The following is an 18,661-nucleotide window of genomic DNA, read 5'->3' on the forward strand; positions in this document are numbered from 1 at the left end:
GATAAATAATAAATAATATTAATAAGTAATATTTAATTCCCCTTAACCAAAACACCATCTAAGTGTTTCTTTTACTGAAAGCTTTAAGCAATGTCTTATCAAAGTCAATTTTGACCGAAAATTTGCACCGTCACAACTTGTGTTTTAGCTTAAAATAACTCATTTATGCTTGAATGCCTTGTAATGAGAATTTTAATTTCTCTCATCAATTTTCAAGTAAATTTCTCTCATTTTCTGATAATATGATTCAAATATATAATTTTTAATCTCATTTTATCGAATAATAAACCAAATGATTCATTTTAACAATTATTAAACTAGATTGAACTATATATCAAATGATTCATTTTAACAATTATTTAAAATAATTATTAAACTAGATTGAATTATAAACTAAATGACTTGTTTTTAACAATTAATTTAAGTTTAATTGGGCTAAATAGAAAACTGACTCTCCTTATTTGAGTTTGATATGAGTTTATTCTAAATGAATTTAATTCAGTTTGAATTGATTTTCAAAACTAAATCAGTTTAGTTTAAAATCACTTTATTCATGTTGTAGGTCTCCATAAAGTACAGTTAGGTGGAAAATGCAAATGAGTTTATGAGATTTGAAATAAGGAAAAGCAGGGAAGACAGATTACAATGGAGCCTTACCCACCATGTGAAGATGAAGATGAAAATGCATGAGAGTCAAATTTAGTATTTTTTTTGTGGCTGTTTCCTAGAAGATGTCTTTGTCTTTGTCAGGTTAATTATCTACCTCCAACAACTTGACTCTTCATTTTCCAAAATATATATTTGAACGTATGGGAGCCAATAGCAAAAATAAAAAATGGGTGAATGAGATTTATGATTATATATACATATCTTTTTTGACTGGCTTTTGAATGGTTGATATTTGGAGACTGGAAGATATCTCAAGACTGGAAGATAGTGATGATGAAGAGAGATTACAAGGAGACCCACCACATGAAGATGAAGATGAAGATGAAGATGCATAAAAGTCAAATTTAGTCTCTTTCATGTGATTGCTTCCTGGAATATGTCTTTGTCTTTGTCAGATTAATTGTCTACCTCCTACAACTTGACTCTTCATTTTCCAAAATATATATTTGAATGTATGGGAGCCAAAAGCAAAAATCAAACTGTGAGCAAAGGTATTTTTAGTGGCATTAAAATGGGTGAACGAAATTTATGAGTATATACACATATCTTTTTTGATTGACTTTTGAATAGTTGATATTTGAAAACTAAAAGATAGTGAAGATGCTGAGAGATTATAGTGGAGACCCCCCACATGAAAATGAAGATGAAGATGCATGAGAGCCAAATTTAACCTCTTTCTTGCGGCTGCTTCTTGGAAGGTGTCTTTGTCTTTGTCAGATTAATTATCTACTTGCTTTTCATTTTTCAGTGTCAAATAAATTTAATTTGGTGGAACTTTAATTTTATATTGTAAATGAATTGAGATGATAATCATTCACTGTAAAGTTAAAACCAATTGAGACGTGTCAATTGTAAATATGAATTTTTTATGTTTTTAATTTTTTTTACAGTGCGTCATGATGGCTTTTAAACCTTCTCGTGAGGCCTCAACCTAAATTGTAAATCCATGGACTGTGTTCAAACTTTGTTGCAACAATCTATAGTCGTAGAAGTGCTCATAGACTATAAAAGTAATTAAAATTAGATTCGAATTGAATTCAAATTGAATATAAATTGATTTAAGTTTGGTGTAAATCGATAATTGTTAGTTCGAAATTAAGTTCATTTTAACTCATTGAAAATATTGTTTGATATTATTATAAAGATAAATAATATTATTAATGAAATAAATAGTATTTACAACTTAAGAATGATATCGTTAATAAGATTAATAATATTAACATATAAGGATTTGAACTAAACTTAAAATTGAACTATCAAATTGAAATTTGAATTTGAATTTAACTTGAATCAGGTTAAACTCTTAATTAAATTAAATTAGTTTGATTCGTATCTAATCGTAAATGAAATACACAGCCTTGAGTTGAGATAAGACTTTTTGGCTTACGATAATTCTGTGATGTACCATTTGATAAAGTATGCAAATGAAATATGATAAAACTTATTCTCATCCAAGATTAGTTATATTGTCTAACCCTAGTCTATTAATTTTATAAAATTTAAGTAACACTCAGTCAGTTGTTATTGTCAATGAAATCAGTTAATAATAAGAGTTACCCAATAACATTAAAAAAAGAAAATTTATTAGCTTTCCAAATATAGTTTCAAAACTGATATTTTCTCTTATGTTTTTTTTGGGCTGTTTATACCGTCTATTAACTTATGCGCGTACATCTATATTCTCTATTTCTGTTACCATCCGACGTTGTAATTAACATCTTTCAGCATCTAACTGTATTATTTTTATGAGTAATATTATATATATATATATATATTTTTATATAAAATTTAGGTATATAAATGATATGTAATTATGATATTAGATGTTACTTTATTTTTAATTTAAAATTATCAAATAATATGATAACACATAATCTATATAATTAAATTATATATAAAATATATATACGCATAATTTGATTCTATTTTTATTTCTATAGTAACTCTCACAAATTTATTTTCTTTAATGTTTTGTATTTACGATGAACATATTGTAATTTATGGATAAATAGAGTAACTCTATAAATTAGTTAAAAATAAATTGATTAATTGAGTGTTTGATAATTGACTAAACTTTTCATCATTAAAGTTATTAAAAAATTTTATATTTTTATCTTATTGATCATTTTTAATTGAATGAGTAAATGAGTTTTATATTTTAATTAGATAAATTTATATATTAATTAAATAAATTTTAACTGAGTATAAATTTAAAAATATTTTTTGTTTTAAAATATATATAAAATAAAAAATTAATTATATATATAAAAGAAAGTAAACTCTTTTAATTAATACCCCATATCCGAATGTGCCTAACGTAGATTGGTTCCAGTCATTCAGCATAAGAAACGTGAACGACTGCACGGCAATATACTGGCATAGACCAGTTTTTATTTGATTGTACATTTTTGTCTGCAGCAATAACTAAGGGACGTTTAGTTTAGGTAATATTTGATTACTAAAATAAAAAAATTACCGTAAAGATAAATTATTTATAAGATTATTGGATATAAATGATTACTATGTTTGATAAAATTTGATACGTATAAATAATTATTGTGTTTGGTTAAAGATAACAAAAGATTACTAGTAAATTATTTTACTTAAATGTCATTGAATATAATTATTTTTAAATATTTTTTATATTATTTATCATATTAATTAAAAATAAATTTATTTTTATCTCAAAAAATTAATAAATAATAATATAATTATAATAAACTCAAGATTACCTTAGTAATCTTTAAATATCTAAAGTAAAAGTGGTAATCAAATTACCACCTATATTACCTGTCATGTCAATATTAGTAATAGAAGATTACTGTAATCTTTTATTACTGATAAACTAAACAAGGGAATAAAAGATAGATTATCAAAATAATAATAAATTTCCCCAACCATACGCACTCTAAGTCTAATAATTGATCTCCTTTGTAATGGAAACCAGCTCATACTGGCCTGACCTAGATTGGTCACAATCGTACTGATCTCTTTCATGATGCAGTAGGGCAGGAAACCAGCTCAGCTGCTTTTGCGAGAGCACTTTGTTTTCATTTTCCACCACAACAGATAAATGAAGAAAGTGGTCAATTCTAAATATTATTTTGTTCACGTGGTGAGCTTCCACGTTAATCAATTATTCTTTATAGAGGGGGTTTGATTTCAGTTTTCCGGAAATTATCTTAATAATTTATAATTTATAATTTATTTGATTTATTAATAATAAAATATCAAAATAATATTTTATTATTAATATTGACCTAATAAATAATATAAATAGTAATCTGATTATAATTCTTATTTTAATATTTAAAGATTTTATTATAATTATATTATTATTTATTAATTTTTGAGATAAAAATAAATTTATTTTTAATTAACATAATAAATAATAAAAAAATATTTAAAAATAATTATATTCAAGGATATTTAAGTAAATTTTTACTATTAATCTTTTAATATTTTTAATCAAATATAATAATTATTTATACTTATCAAATTTTATCAAATATAGTAATCATTTATACTAAATAATTTTTTAAATAATTTATCTTCAAGATAATCTTTTTATTTTGGTAATAAATTATTACACAAACCAAACCCCTTATAAAGTTGTAATAAATTCATCATATTCATATTAAGTTACAGTTTTTTCTCTCTCTCTCATATAGGATTTCGATTTTAAAAGAAAAAAAACATAATTTATTATGATTAAAAATGAGTTTTATATATTTTATATAAATTAATGTTATTTTGTATATAATAAAATAATATTATTTCATTTTTTATTTAAAAAATTAAGAAAATATGACCACTTAAATACTAATTTAGTTTTATAAGTATATAAAATATATGTTTTATATGATTTAGGGTTAAAAAATAGGATTAAATAAAGGGAAATTAAAATAATTACCCCAAAGATTAAGGGGCAAAACGAAATTACCCCAAACTTTTAACATTAAACGAAAATGCCCCAAAATTACGAAGAGACGAAAATGCCCCTCCACTCAAAATACTCCATAACCACGCGCACAAAAGCCAGACACACGAAAACAGTCCGTTTTGAACTCACGTTTCGCGCACTCGGCAACTCCGACTTGATCCGACGATTTTTCCGACTTTTCCGGCAACGACGATGGACAAAAAGGTTAGTAAAACAACCCTTGTCATCTCTTTATGCATTTCATTTCACAATTTGAGCGATTTGATGTGAAATTTGGGTGTAAATTGCGTTAGGGTTCGGTTTGAAATTTGGGTGTAAAATGCTTGATTGTTTGCTGATTGTGATGAATTATGTTAGGGCTTTTATGTTAGATTAGGTGTAGAGTTGATTGTTGTTGAAATGGAGTTTGAAAAACGAAGTTTGGAGGGTGAAACATGGCCACACGAATTCGGCAGTCACCACGCGAATGGCGCAGTGACCACACGAATTCGTGTGGTCAGAATTCGTGTAGACGGGGAGGTGTTTTGAACTTTTCAAACTTCGTGGACTACACGGAATCGTGTGGTTGGGGGTGAAACTGCATTTTTCATCGTGTGGTGGGCAATAATAGAAATTAGAAAACTTGGTGGGCTGGCAAACTTACGGTCAACCCCCCGAATTCGTGCGGTTGACTCACGAATTCGCGAGGTTGACGCGCGAATTCGCGTGGTAGACACGCGAATTCGCGTGGTGGGCGAAATTGCTGTTTTTCAAAGTTATCCAGCATGCGTTTCCTCTGGTTAGAATCAGGGGGGCAGAATGCAATTCTATTAAATTTTAGGGTTTTTTTGATATTTTCCATATGCGATTAAATTAAAATTTAACCATCTTAAGGTTTTTTGACGTGTAGAATTCGAATTTGATATCTATTTTTTAAAATAAGGCCTCTATGTATAAAATTGAATAATTTCTTCCATAAAATTTATATAAATTTAATATAATTGTAATTTAATTTTCATACAGGTAGCTGTACAAAAGAGGAAAAGAGACGAAAGCAAAGATGAACTGCGATTTCCTCTCGAAAAACACTTCAAGGCTCAAGTTACTACACGTGGATATAGAGATATTGGAGCCGTGATCAAAAAATTATTAACAGAGAGACAATTACAAATGTTTCGACGTACATGCTTCGGACACTTCCTAGAGTTGAAGGATAGTCGATTCAGTGGGGTCCTAATACATTCCTTCATCCTTCGAGCGGTAAATAAGGTGACTTCGGGAGAGGAGTTATGGTTTCGGGTTAACGACGTGGATGTCAGATTCAGTGCGTATGAGTTTGCTATTATGACAGGCCTTCGATTTAGTCATTTGGTAGATATCGACCTCTACATTCCATCGAAGGCTACAGATCGGATCCTCCAGACATATTTTCACGGCTGTAAATCAGTTACATATGCTGATTTGAGTCGTGTTTTTCAGCAGAGACCGTGGGGGGAGGATGACACTGATGCAGTTAAGTTGGCATTGTTGTTTTATCTTCACATGGGGTTATTAGGGAGTGACTTGAGGAAAACAATTCCCCAGAAGATATTACAATTAGTTGATCATCTGGATGGGTTTAATGCATACCCGTGGGGAGTACGAGTGTGGCAGATGACATATCGCTCTATATGCGATAACATCTCCCGAATTTCTATTGATTCCGGTCCGAAAAAGAAAAAGGAAAATCAGCTTAAGCAGTATGGCATTATGGGATTTCCATTAGCGTTTCAGGTAATTATGATATTTATTAATTCAAACAAAAAATGAATGTTTAAAATAAAATTAGTTTAATATGATTGTAAATATATACAATAATCGATTTATATTGATATTGCAGTTTTGGATTTATGAGACGCTGGACTCGTTATTTCGATGGGTAGACGAGTCGCCGTATATTGGAGCCGCCCGAATGTTGAGATGGCACACGAAGGACATTCCGGGATGGGATTCTATCTCAGCTATCTTCACTGGAGATCCAGTAAGTACTAATTAATTAAATATTAACATATACTCTGGATATGACAATAATGAATACTGAAAATAAATATCTTGTAGGATGATGTTAATTTTCCATTAGATTTATCTCCTGTTGAGAGAGATACGGAGTGGTATGAGGATATCATCCGATATACAGGGATATCGGATAGTCGATCTTCTTCGGCTTCAGGAGATGCACCATCGAGTCCTCGTGACGTCAGTTCTCCGATCGTTGCTCCTCCTCCTGTTGATGCTTCTGTTCAGCCCCCTCCCACGTGCCCGATTAGCGACCCTATCGAGGAGCTTATATCACCGGGTCCCGGGCCTAGGCCCGCTACCACTGAGCACATATCACCGGATCCCGTGCCTATGCCTCCTACCACTGGCATGATTTCTTCTTTCATCTGTAAATCATATAAATATAAATTCATCTGGTTAGTAATCAAGTATAAGTTTAGTAACACATATTTATAACATAGTATAACAGTGAATATGAACTTACTGGCATGATTTCTTCTTTCATAAAACCATCGCTGTAATGTACCTCTAATGAACTCGATCAGCATAGTAATAGGTAAACCTCGAGCATGTTTGACTAAGGCATTAAATGACTCAGCAATATTGGTAGTCATTACATTGTACCTATGCCCTGGAAAATATGCTCGTGCCCATCGATCAAAACTCACTTCATGCAAGTATGCAGTTGCCTCAGGGTGCAAACGGGACAGTGACTTCATGACCTGTTGGAATTCAAATTCAGTGTACGCCTTGGCTGCTTTCCAATACATCCATGCGACTTTAGCATTCTTTTTGTACTTGGACCGCATGTTACAATGGAGATGGTGACAACAATAACCGTGATGCACACCAGGAAAAACTTCAGCCAATGCAGAAAATATGCTGACATGTCGATCTGAAATGATGGCCAACTGAGGTACCTCACCAATACAATCCCGCACCTTCGTTAAAAACCAGCACCATGTGTCATGATCTTCCCGGGGACCAATCCCAAAAGCAAGCGGATATATTTGATTATTCCCATCTAATGCGACAGCAATAAATAGTTGACCCAGATATCGACCCTTTAAGAAAGCAGCATCAATACAAATAACCGGTCGAATATGATGTTGAAATGCACGGATACTACAACCGAACGCCATGTAAAAGTATTTGAATCGATCCTCCTCATCCGTTAGTATATGTGTCACCGTCCCCGGATTACAACGCTCCAAATTAAGGCAATACTCTGGCAGCAACATAAATGACTCTTCCGGTGTCCCCCTTAATGATTGAAGCGCCCAATTTCTCGCCCGCCATGCTTGTGCGTATGATATATCAATTTTATATCGGTCGGCGATATCAGCAATGATCTCCTTCGGTCGATAAATACGATCAACTAAAATGAATTTGGTCCTCAAAATCTGCCCCAAAGCTCGAGCACCTGCTTGCCTATGATGAGGTAATATCTGATTTCTGCAACATGTGTGATAGCTATCCAAACGACGTAATTCAAAGCTATCAGTTTCTCCCACCCTAACTGCCCGTGCACGCCATTTACATTCTTTGTTACGACATTCAAGAACCCATCTAAGCGTGTCTGATTTTTTCACTCTAAATTGATATCCCCTACGAAGCGCGTCTTGAGTTATCGCATCAATCACATGTTGTTTACTAGGAAATAATGTACCAACTTTTGGAGAATCAGTATCCGTCGATGCTTTAGAGTTTCTAGATGTAGATGGTTGATCAGGAAAAGGTGGTAACCAATGAAATGCATCAGTAAGAACATTCCCACCAGCAAGATTTATTTCTGGAAAATAACTCATACCTCCAATATCGTTATTACCATAGGTCTTCTCTTCAATCTCTGGTTCTTCGATTGGAATATTATGTTCAACCTTTCCATTAAATTCACTCCAGTCTGGAAAAGTTGCTTCGCCCCCATTAAGGAATTCTTCTGCGTGATACAATGCATCAACGTTAACTTCATTTATATGTGCAAAATCTTCCTCTAAGAATTCTTGTTTCGGATTGATCTGGATATTTTGCATCTCTTCTACACCTATAGTTTGATTTTCTGGATAACTGCTCGACTCACCACCTTGAAAATCTTCATTCGCTTGTTGAGTCTCGTAACTATCATCAGTAAATGTAGTTATAACAAATACTGGAACACATTCTTTGAAGAGGTTAGATAGACCGTTAAGAACCTCAACATCCTCATCATTCGAAATTTCTATCGGAGCACCGTCGTCGAGATGTCTCGGTTTCATACTCAACTGAATGTTAAATATCCGTCGATCTATATTACACTTGTCGCTCACTATTTCGATTAATTCTTCGAATGATGTGTGTTCTGGGATTTTAATCAATTTCCTATTACCTCCAACATATTTTATAACATTATCACCTTTTTCTATCCAATTTCCCTCATATCTAATTGAAGCATATCCAGCCATTTAGAGTAATCCTACAATAAAATATATAATCAACATAAATAATACGACTGAAAATAATATTTACAGATGTCTATTACATAATTATACCTATTCTGTAATTCTATTATATATTGTGATTACTTAAATATATCATGTTTTGGCATTTTCCTTTAAAAAAATAATAATTTAATTTAAAAGGGTAGTTTTGGTATTTAAGAGGATATTTGGGGTATTTTTGTTTAAATACTTTAATATAAGGGTATTTTCGCTTAACTCCTAAAATTTGGAGCTAAATTGTATATTGCCTAAATCAAATATATAATCAACATAAATAATACGACTGAAAATAGTATTTACAGATATCTATTACACAATTATATCTATTTCATACTTCAATTTGACAAAATAATATTATTAAACATACCCTACTAATTTTTATTATTTTACTTATTACACACAACTACAATTTATTATATAAAATATCACATATAATTACATTATTAATAAAATAATAACGATTGAAGTAATATAATGTTATCCTATACTACTATAATATTTAAAGCATAACCTATCTAATTTTTATTATTTTACATATTACATACAACTATAATTTATTATATAAAATATCACATATAATTGCATTATCAATAAAATAATAACGATTAAAGTAATGACAGGGATAAATACCTCGTAATGACGAACTTTTCTCTTCACGCCCGAAATCTTGAACACGAACTTAATTTCTCTCTTCAGAAATCTCTCTCAGATATGTTAAAAATGAAGGAAGGTATGTGGTTTATATAGAAATAGAGGAAGGGCAGTTTCGGTATTATTTTGGGGCATTTTGGTTTAAATACTTTAACTTAAGGGTATTTATGCTTTGACCCCAAAATTTATGGTAAATTTGTTTATTACCCTTAAATAAAATAGTAATTTAAATTAGAAGGGTAGTTTTGGTATTTAAAGAGATATTTGGGGCATTTTCGTTTAAATACTTTAATTTAAGGGTATTTATGCTTTAACCCCAAAATTTGGGGTAAATTAGTTTATTACCCCACTAAAAAGGGCATTTATTTAAATTTCCCTTAAATAAATTTAAAATGATAAAATATAATAAACATGTATGATATATAAATTTATTGATTAGGAGTAATATAGAGATACTTTAATTACTATAGTCTACTTAAATATTAAAAAATTATCCAAATAATCTTGATTTTATTATTATTTATTAATTTTTAAAGATAAAATTACTCTTATTTTTAATTAATATATCAAATAATATAAAAATATTTTTAAATAATTAAATATAATAATAATTTATAAATAATTTATTTTTTATAATATTTTATTTTTAATAATAAAAAACTATCAGAACTAAACACGCGCTAAGCATACAAAAAGAGGAACGGAAATGTAGTTTTGGTGAACATATTATTTTGTATTCCTTTTGCACTTTCTTATGGTATGAGTTGTTCTGAACAAATGTTATGTCAAAATATACATATATATTTTTTTATATGGGTATTGCCGGGAGAGGATCCCATAATGGCTGACATAAGATTGGTCATAGTGATTCAACTAGAAGAAAGTGAAGGGGTCCATGGCAGGATACCAGTATCCACCAGTTTTCTCTTTATTGCACTTTTTTTCCGTAGCAATAGTTCTTGTAATTAACATTTCCACTAAGCGTTATTCTCCGTCCGACGCCGTAATTAACCTCTTTCAACACTCAATTGCATTATTTTTATAAATAATATTATGTTTGTGTATTTTTTATATAAAATTTAGATATATAAATAATATATAATTATAAAATTAGATATTATTTTATTTTTAATTCAAAACTATTAAATTGTATGATGATGCATAATCTATATAACTAAATTATATATAAAAAATTATATGTATAATTTTATTTTATTTTTATTTCCATAATAACTCTTTCGAATTTATTTTCTTCAATCCCTTGTATTTACAGAGAATACATTACAGTTTATGGATAAGCGAAGTGGCTCTATAAATTGATTAAAAATAAATTGATCAGTTAGACAGATCTTTTCATTATCAAAATTGTTAAAAAATTTTATATTTTTACTTTATTTCTCACCCTTAATTAGGTGAATAGATGAGTTTTATATTTTGATTAAATAAATTTATATATTAATTAAATAAATCTTGATTTAATGAATATAAAATCTAAAAATATTTTAGGTAATTTATATTTAAAATATATATATATATATATATAAAATAAAAAATTATATATAAATATAAGGAAAAAAAAAAAACTATCCTAGTTAATATCTCATATCCCAATATGCCTGGCCTAGATTGGTCACAGTCATTCAACTTCAACAAAGTGAGCAGGTCCACGACAGGATACTGGCATAGACCAGTTTTCATTTTATTGCACTTTTTGTTCTGCAGCAGTAATTCTTGTCATACAATAACAGTAATAATTGATCTCTTTTGTAATGGAAGCCAGCTCATACTGGCCTGACCAAGATTGGTCACGGTCTCGTACTGATCTCATTTATGATGATTGTATGTACATTAGCAGTAGGCTGAAAACCAGCTCAGTTGCTTTGCTTTGCCAAGAGTACTCTATTTTCATTTTCCACCACAACAAATGAAGTAGGTGGTCAATTCTATGATACAATCCTCTTTTTCTTGGGTCAGTAAATATTATTTTGTTCACGCGGTAAAAGTCTAATTTAATCAATTATTTTCCGCAAAATTCATTCATGTTCACAATAAATTACAGTTCTCTTCTCTAACAAAAGATTCGATTTTGAAACGAAAAAAAAAAAAAACATAATTTGTCATTGTTTGGATTAAGTTTTATATATTTTATATAAAACAATGTTTTTTTGTATATTATAAGATGATATTGTTCCATTTTTTGTCAAAGAAAAAGAATTTAAAAATATAATAATGTATAATACAGGTTTAGTTTAATGAGTATATAAATTACAAGTTTTATATAATTTAGGGTTTAAAATATAATTAAATATGTTTAAAATGATAAAATATGATAAACATATATAATATGTAAATTTATTGATTAGGGGTAATATAGAAATACTTTTATTACTATATTCAACTTAGGTATTAAAATATTATTAAATTAATTTTGAAAATAAAAATATTTTTATTTTTAATTAATATATAAATTAATATAAAAATATTTTAGAATAATTAAAATTTTAAGTAAAATAATATTTTAATATTATTTTATTACATCTAATCATATGCGATAATTATTTATATTTAAAATTTTTTTATCAAACATAATAATAATTTATAAATAATTAATTTTTTTGGTAACTTTTTATTTTTTATAATAAAAAATTGCCCCAAGCAAACATACCCTAAAGTTACAAAAAGAGAATGGAAATGTATAAATTTTGTACTCCTTTTGCACTTTCTTGTGGTATGACTAAGAAAATATTATGTCAAAATAAGCTTGTCGATGCAAGTTTAAAGACGAGTATTTAGCCTATACTGTTCATCTCTGCTATCATTTCCCTCTATGTTGGGCAAATTGGTTTTTAATTTGAAAGAATTTTGTTCTACTTCTCAACGAGTTCCATCATCTTTTGTCAAAATATGTTTGCTTTTACGAAGCTAGAAGAACTGTGCGAAGCTGAAGCTGCCTGCCTGAGTTGGATCAAGTCTTTTTTGGTTTAATGTTTTGTTACATAAGAAGAAAGGTCACTTTCATGTCTCTGTTTTTAGATGATACTTAATTTCCTTATTTCACTTTAAATACACCAAGGTCGACCAGCTTAGGTGCTTTTGCAAGATCACTAAATAAAGTTAGCTAATGTGTTAACTTCATTTTCCACCACAACAAATGACGTCAACACAATACAATCCCCGTTTTCCTACTTCGAAAAAATGAATAATATTATGAACAAAATAAATAGTATTTAAAATTTTATTTAAAATTCAATTTGAATCAAATTAAATATTTAGTTAAATTGAATTAGTTCAAGTTTATGGTATAAATATAAATTTTTTGTCTTTTTAATTAATAATATAGAAAATGATGTTTATTTAAAAATTATTTGAAATAATTTTCAAACTAAAGCGAGTTATATATCAAGTTTGTAAGTTAAATTCATCTGAACTCTTTTTAATTTAAATTTAATTTAGTTTTAAAAAGAGCTGAATTTTTTAATTTAAATTTAATATAAATTTATTTTAAGTAAATTTAAATTAAATTAAATTAATTTTTAAAACTAAACCAATATGGTCCCAATGCAATGTCTTTTCATTATTGATACCTTTTACTAAAGTTAAAGAGACCACTGACAATACTATTTAATTAATGAATATAGTAGATAATGTAATCACGAAAAGAGATAAATGTCATGGTTTTTTGGTTAGGAGTTTCTATTCTTTTTTGTTCTGAAAACAGTTTAACAAATAGTGCGTGAAAATTTAATTAATTGTTGATGAGACACGAAACTAAGAAAAAACAAGGAAGCGAGATTACAATGGAAGTCCACCATGTGAAGATGAATATGGATTATGAGTGTGTGTGTGTGTGTATATATATTTTTTTTATGACTGACTTTTAAATGATTGATATCTAGAGACTGAAAAATAATGAAGATAAAGAGAGACAAGAGTAGAGACCCATCACGTGAAGATGAAGATGGATGTGAGTCAAATTTAATCTCTTTCATGTGGCTTCATGGAAGATATCTTTGTCTTTGTCACATTAATAATCTATTTGCTACGACTTAGACTTTTCATTTTCCACCACAAATAAAGAAGGTGAGTGGTCATTTTCAATGTCAAATCAAATGAATTTGGTGAAACTTTCATTTCATTTCATGTTGTAAATGAATTGAGATGATAATCCATCATTTGCAATAAATTTAAAACCAATTGATACATATTCACTGTAAATATAATTTTTTTTTTATGTTTTTAATTTTTGTATATTACATCATGATGCCTCAGAAGCCTTCTCATCAGGTCTTGACCTAATCTGCAAATTTGTGGATTTTGTCCAAAATTTGTTGCAACAATATGGTGTAGAAGTGCTCATAACTACAAAAGTAATTAGAATTAAATTCGAGTTGAATTCTGTTTGAATATGGAATGATTCAAATTTGACATGAATTCATAATTACTAGTTTGAGATTGGGTTTATTTGAATTTATTGACAATGTTTGTTTGAGATTATCATAAGGATGAATAATATTATTAGTGAGATAAATTGTGTCAACAACTTATAAATAATATGGCTAACATGATTAACAATATTATTATATAGAGATTTGAATTAAACTTAAACTAAATTATTAAATTGAAATTTCAATTCGAATTTAACTCAAATTAAGTTAAACACTTAATTAAATTGAACTAGTTTAGTTCGATCTCAATTACAAATGAAATATAAAACCGTGAGTTAAGATAAGAGTTTTTAGCTTATGATATTTCTTTGTAAGGATGGCGACGGGGAGGGGTGGGTTGGGGATGGGATTGATATCTTTGTCCCCGTCCCCATTGCAAGCATGACAAGGATTTCCTGTTCTCTCACTGCGGGGAAAAATTTTTTCTCATTATCTTTTAAATACAACATAAATATATTAAACAATAAAATTAAGTAAAATTAAAACCAACCTACTATTTCAAATGTTACAAATATCATATATTAATCACCTTAATATACACAACTAAATCATAAATAAATTTGAAAAATATAAATAATCTAAAACTATAAAAATATGTTAATATTTTAAGTAATTATATTAATATAAATAGGTGGAGATAAAGATGGGGACGGTGGTGAGGCGGGGAGAGGCGACATGTATTCTTTTCGCAGATTGTGATAATTTTTTTCATCCTTATTTTTGTTTTTATTAAAAAATCATTTTTCTATCGGGGTTGAAGACCCTTAATTCACCCTAAAATTGTCATCTTTATTTCTCTAATGCACCATTTCATATAGCCCGTTTTTCTAACAATTAATAATAAAAAGATTAAAAATAAATAAAACTATAATAATAAAAATTTTGAAAAAAGAAGGTACAATTGGCACCTTTTCTCCTCTCTGAACTTCAAGTTCAAGAATACTAATTAATGAGTGAATATATTTTACAATGTAATCAGAAAAAGAGAGACGCATGCCATGTTTTTCTGGTAAGAACTTTCAGTTCTTGTTCTGAAAATAATTTAACAAACAATGTGTGAAATTGTAATTTGTTGTTGATCGGGCATGGAAGTAAGCAAAAACAGTGTGTTTGTTTGATTGATTTTCAAAGGCCTAGATTTAGAGTGCCGAGGATTACCAGCGTGGACACTCAGAAAATGTTTATAAACTAATGAAAGCTCTGTTTTTCACTCAAAGATTTAGATTGGTCACAGTCATACTGATGTCTTTTATGATAATTGTGGGCACATAGCAGTGGGGCTGGAAACCAGCTCAGTTGCTTTTCCACCACAACAAATGAGTCTTTGGTCAATTCTACAATACAATTCTCTTTTTCTTATTTTAATAAATATTACTTTGTTGACGGGATAGAACTCCACTTTAATCAATTATTCTCTGCAAAGTTAAAATAAATTCATTATCTTCACATTAAGTTACAGTTTTTTCTCTCTCACTAGGGATTTCGATTTTAAAAGAAAAAAATATACAATTTGTTATGATTAGGAGTGAGTTTTATGTATTTTATATAAAATAATATTATTTTGTATATTATAAAATGATATTATTTTATTTTTTGTAAAAAAAAATTAAAAAAATGACAACTTATAATGTTAGTTTAGTATGATAAGTATATAAAATATATGTTTCATACAATTTAGAGTTTAAAGATATGACTAAATAAGTTTAAAACGATAAAATATGATAAACATGTATAATATGTGAATTTACTAACTAGAGCTAATATAGAGATACTTTGACTACTATAGTTTATTTAGGTATTAAAAAGTTATCAAGACAATCTTAATTTTATTATCATTCTATCTTTATTTATTAATTTTTAAGAATAAAAATACTTTTAATTTCAATAAATATAACAAGTAATTTGAATAATATTTTAAAACAATTAAATATTTAAGTAAAATACTATTTTAAGATAATTAAACATAATAATAATTTATAAATAATCTATTTTTTATAATATTTTATTTTTAATAATAAAAATTAACCAAACCAAGCATACCCTAAATATACAAAAAATGTAGTTTTGGTGAATATATTATTTTGTATTCCTTCTGTGGAATGAGTTGCTCTGAAAAAATGTTATGTCAAAATATACATATATATTTTTATATGGGTATTGCCAGAAGAGGATCCCATAATGGCCGACGTAGATTGGTCATAGTCATTCAAGTAGAAGAAAGTGAAGGGGTCCATGGCAGGATACCATTATCCACCAATTTTCCCTTGATTGCACTCTTTTTAATAATTGAGTTTAGCTAATTTATCTACTTTATGCTTTATTTTCCACCGCAACAAATTATCATTAGAATGAATAATGTTATCTATGCATAAATAATATCAACAACTTATAAATAATATTATCGATAAAATTAACAATATTATCAGATAAGAATTTAAGCTAAACTCATCCTAAATCAACTTAAATATTTAGTTAAATTGAACTAGTTTAGATTTGTGATTCGAATATAAAAATTTTTTTATGTTGTTTTAACTGATAATATAAAAAATAATGTTTATTTAATAATTATTTGAAATAATTTTCGAATTAGGTCGTGTTATGCACCAAGTTTGTGAGCTAGATTGATCTGAACTCTCTTTAATTTATATTACGAGTATAATTTTATGTATAAATAATGATATATAACTATATAATTGAATAATTTTAAATTAAAGATAAAACAACATTCAATTATATGATAACATATAATTATTTATGTAAAAAATTATATTCATTATTTAAGCTTATGGTACTAGTTTGATTTTAATATTACCCTACTTTAATATGTAAAGTAAAGTCACTGTAATGTGACAACTTCTTTGAAGATGCAAACAAGTTTATGAAGAATGAAATAAGAAAAAGCGAAAAGGGAAATTATAGTAAAGACCCCCCATGTGAATATGTCTCCAAAATCTAAAAGTTTATTTAGTCTCCCCACTTTGAAAAAGAAGAAAAAAAGGTTTTTTTCTCCTTGCACATGAAAATTCCTATTTTATCTCCTTAACAATTATGAAAGATTTTTTTCATAATTTCAACCGTGATATTTGTATTTTTACTATTTAAAGAGTATAGTTTTTGTTATGTGATAAATGTCTGTGGTTTTATTAGATTAATTATCTAATATGTTTGGTTAGAATAATGTTTTATTATAAAAAATAAAACATTACTTACAAGGTTACCAAACATAAAGTATTATAAAAATTGATGCCTATAAATAATTATTGTTTTTACTAAATATAATAAAATATTACTAAAATATTATTTTATTTAAGTATAGTTATTTTAAAATATTATTCATATTATTTGTTATATTAATTAAAAATAAGAGTATTTTTGCCCTAAAAATTAATAATTAAAAATAGAATTATAACTAATCCAAGAGATTAATTTGGTACTCTATTAATACATATGATGAAATTAGTAATCAAATTAACTTTTTTATTATCTGTTTTATCACCATGACAATTTTTTATTACTTATAAATTAAATAAAGTAATGCATTACATTACAAATGATAATAAAAACTAAATAAAATAATATGTTATATCCCCACTGATAATAAAATATTATTAAAATATTTTATTATTTATAAATTAAAAAAATATAAATAATAAATAATAGATTAATATATTTTTTTTTTACATACTTTTCATATAACCTAATATATTAATACCTAATTAAGTAATTTTAAAATAAGAAAAAATCTTATTATCCAATCACATGTTGTAGTTATATAGTTTAGTCATAACTAAACATTTATTTATATTTGTCTACCTATTACTCGGTGACTCTTTATTTTTCACCATATATTAATGAGGTGAGTGGTAATTTCAAGTGTTAAATGAGTTGAATTTGGTGGAATTTTCATTTTATTTTATGTTGTAAATGAATTGAGATGATAATCCATCATTCACAGTAAACTTAAAACCATCATAAACCTTCTCACGAGTCCTTTACCCAATATATAAATTCGCAAATCATATCATAAATTTGTTGTAGTAGAAGTACTCATAAACTACAAAAGCAATTAAAATTATATTCCAGTTGAGTTCTATTTAAATATAGATTGATTGAAGTTTGATGTGAATCCATAGTTTTGTTTGAGTTTATCAAAAATATTGTTTAAGATTATTATAAAAATAACTAATATTATTAATAAAATAAATAATATTAACACCTTACAAATAATATCATTGAATTGATTAACAATATTATTATATAAGAATTTGAACTAAACTCAAACTAAACTATCAAATTGAAATTTTATTGGGATACAAAACCTTGGATTGAGATTGGACTTTTGGTTTATTATAATTTTGTGATGTATACTAACAATAATAATAAAAGATTAAAAAAAAAGTAAGACTAAAATAATAATAATTTGAAGAAAGAAGGTACAATCGCTGCTTTTTCTCCCCTCT

General features: G+C 27.5%; 1 protein-coding gene across 2 annotated transcripts in view; it reads left to right on the forward strand.

Annotated features, from left to right (window-relative positions):
• Positions 1-18,661, forward strand: part of LOC123205127 (protein TOPLESS-RELATED PROTEIN 2-like) — an 88,020-nt gene that overhangs the window by 14,214 nt on the left and 55,145 nt on the right. The gene's annotated exons all lie outside the window — the stretch shown is intronic.

This window comes from Mangifera indica, unplaced genomic scaffold (assembly GCF_011075055.1).
Source record: "Mangifera indica cultivar Alphonso unplaced genomic scaffold, CATAS_Mindica_2.1 Un_0002, whole genome shotgun sequence".
NCBI classification, from domain to species: Eukaryota; Viridiplantae; Streptophyta; class Magnoliopsida; order Sapindales; family Anacardiaceae; genus Mangifera; species Mangifera indica.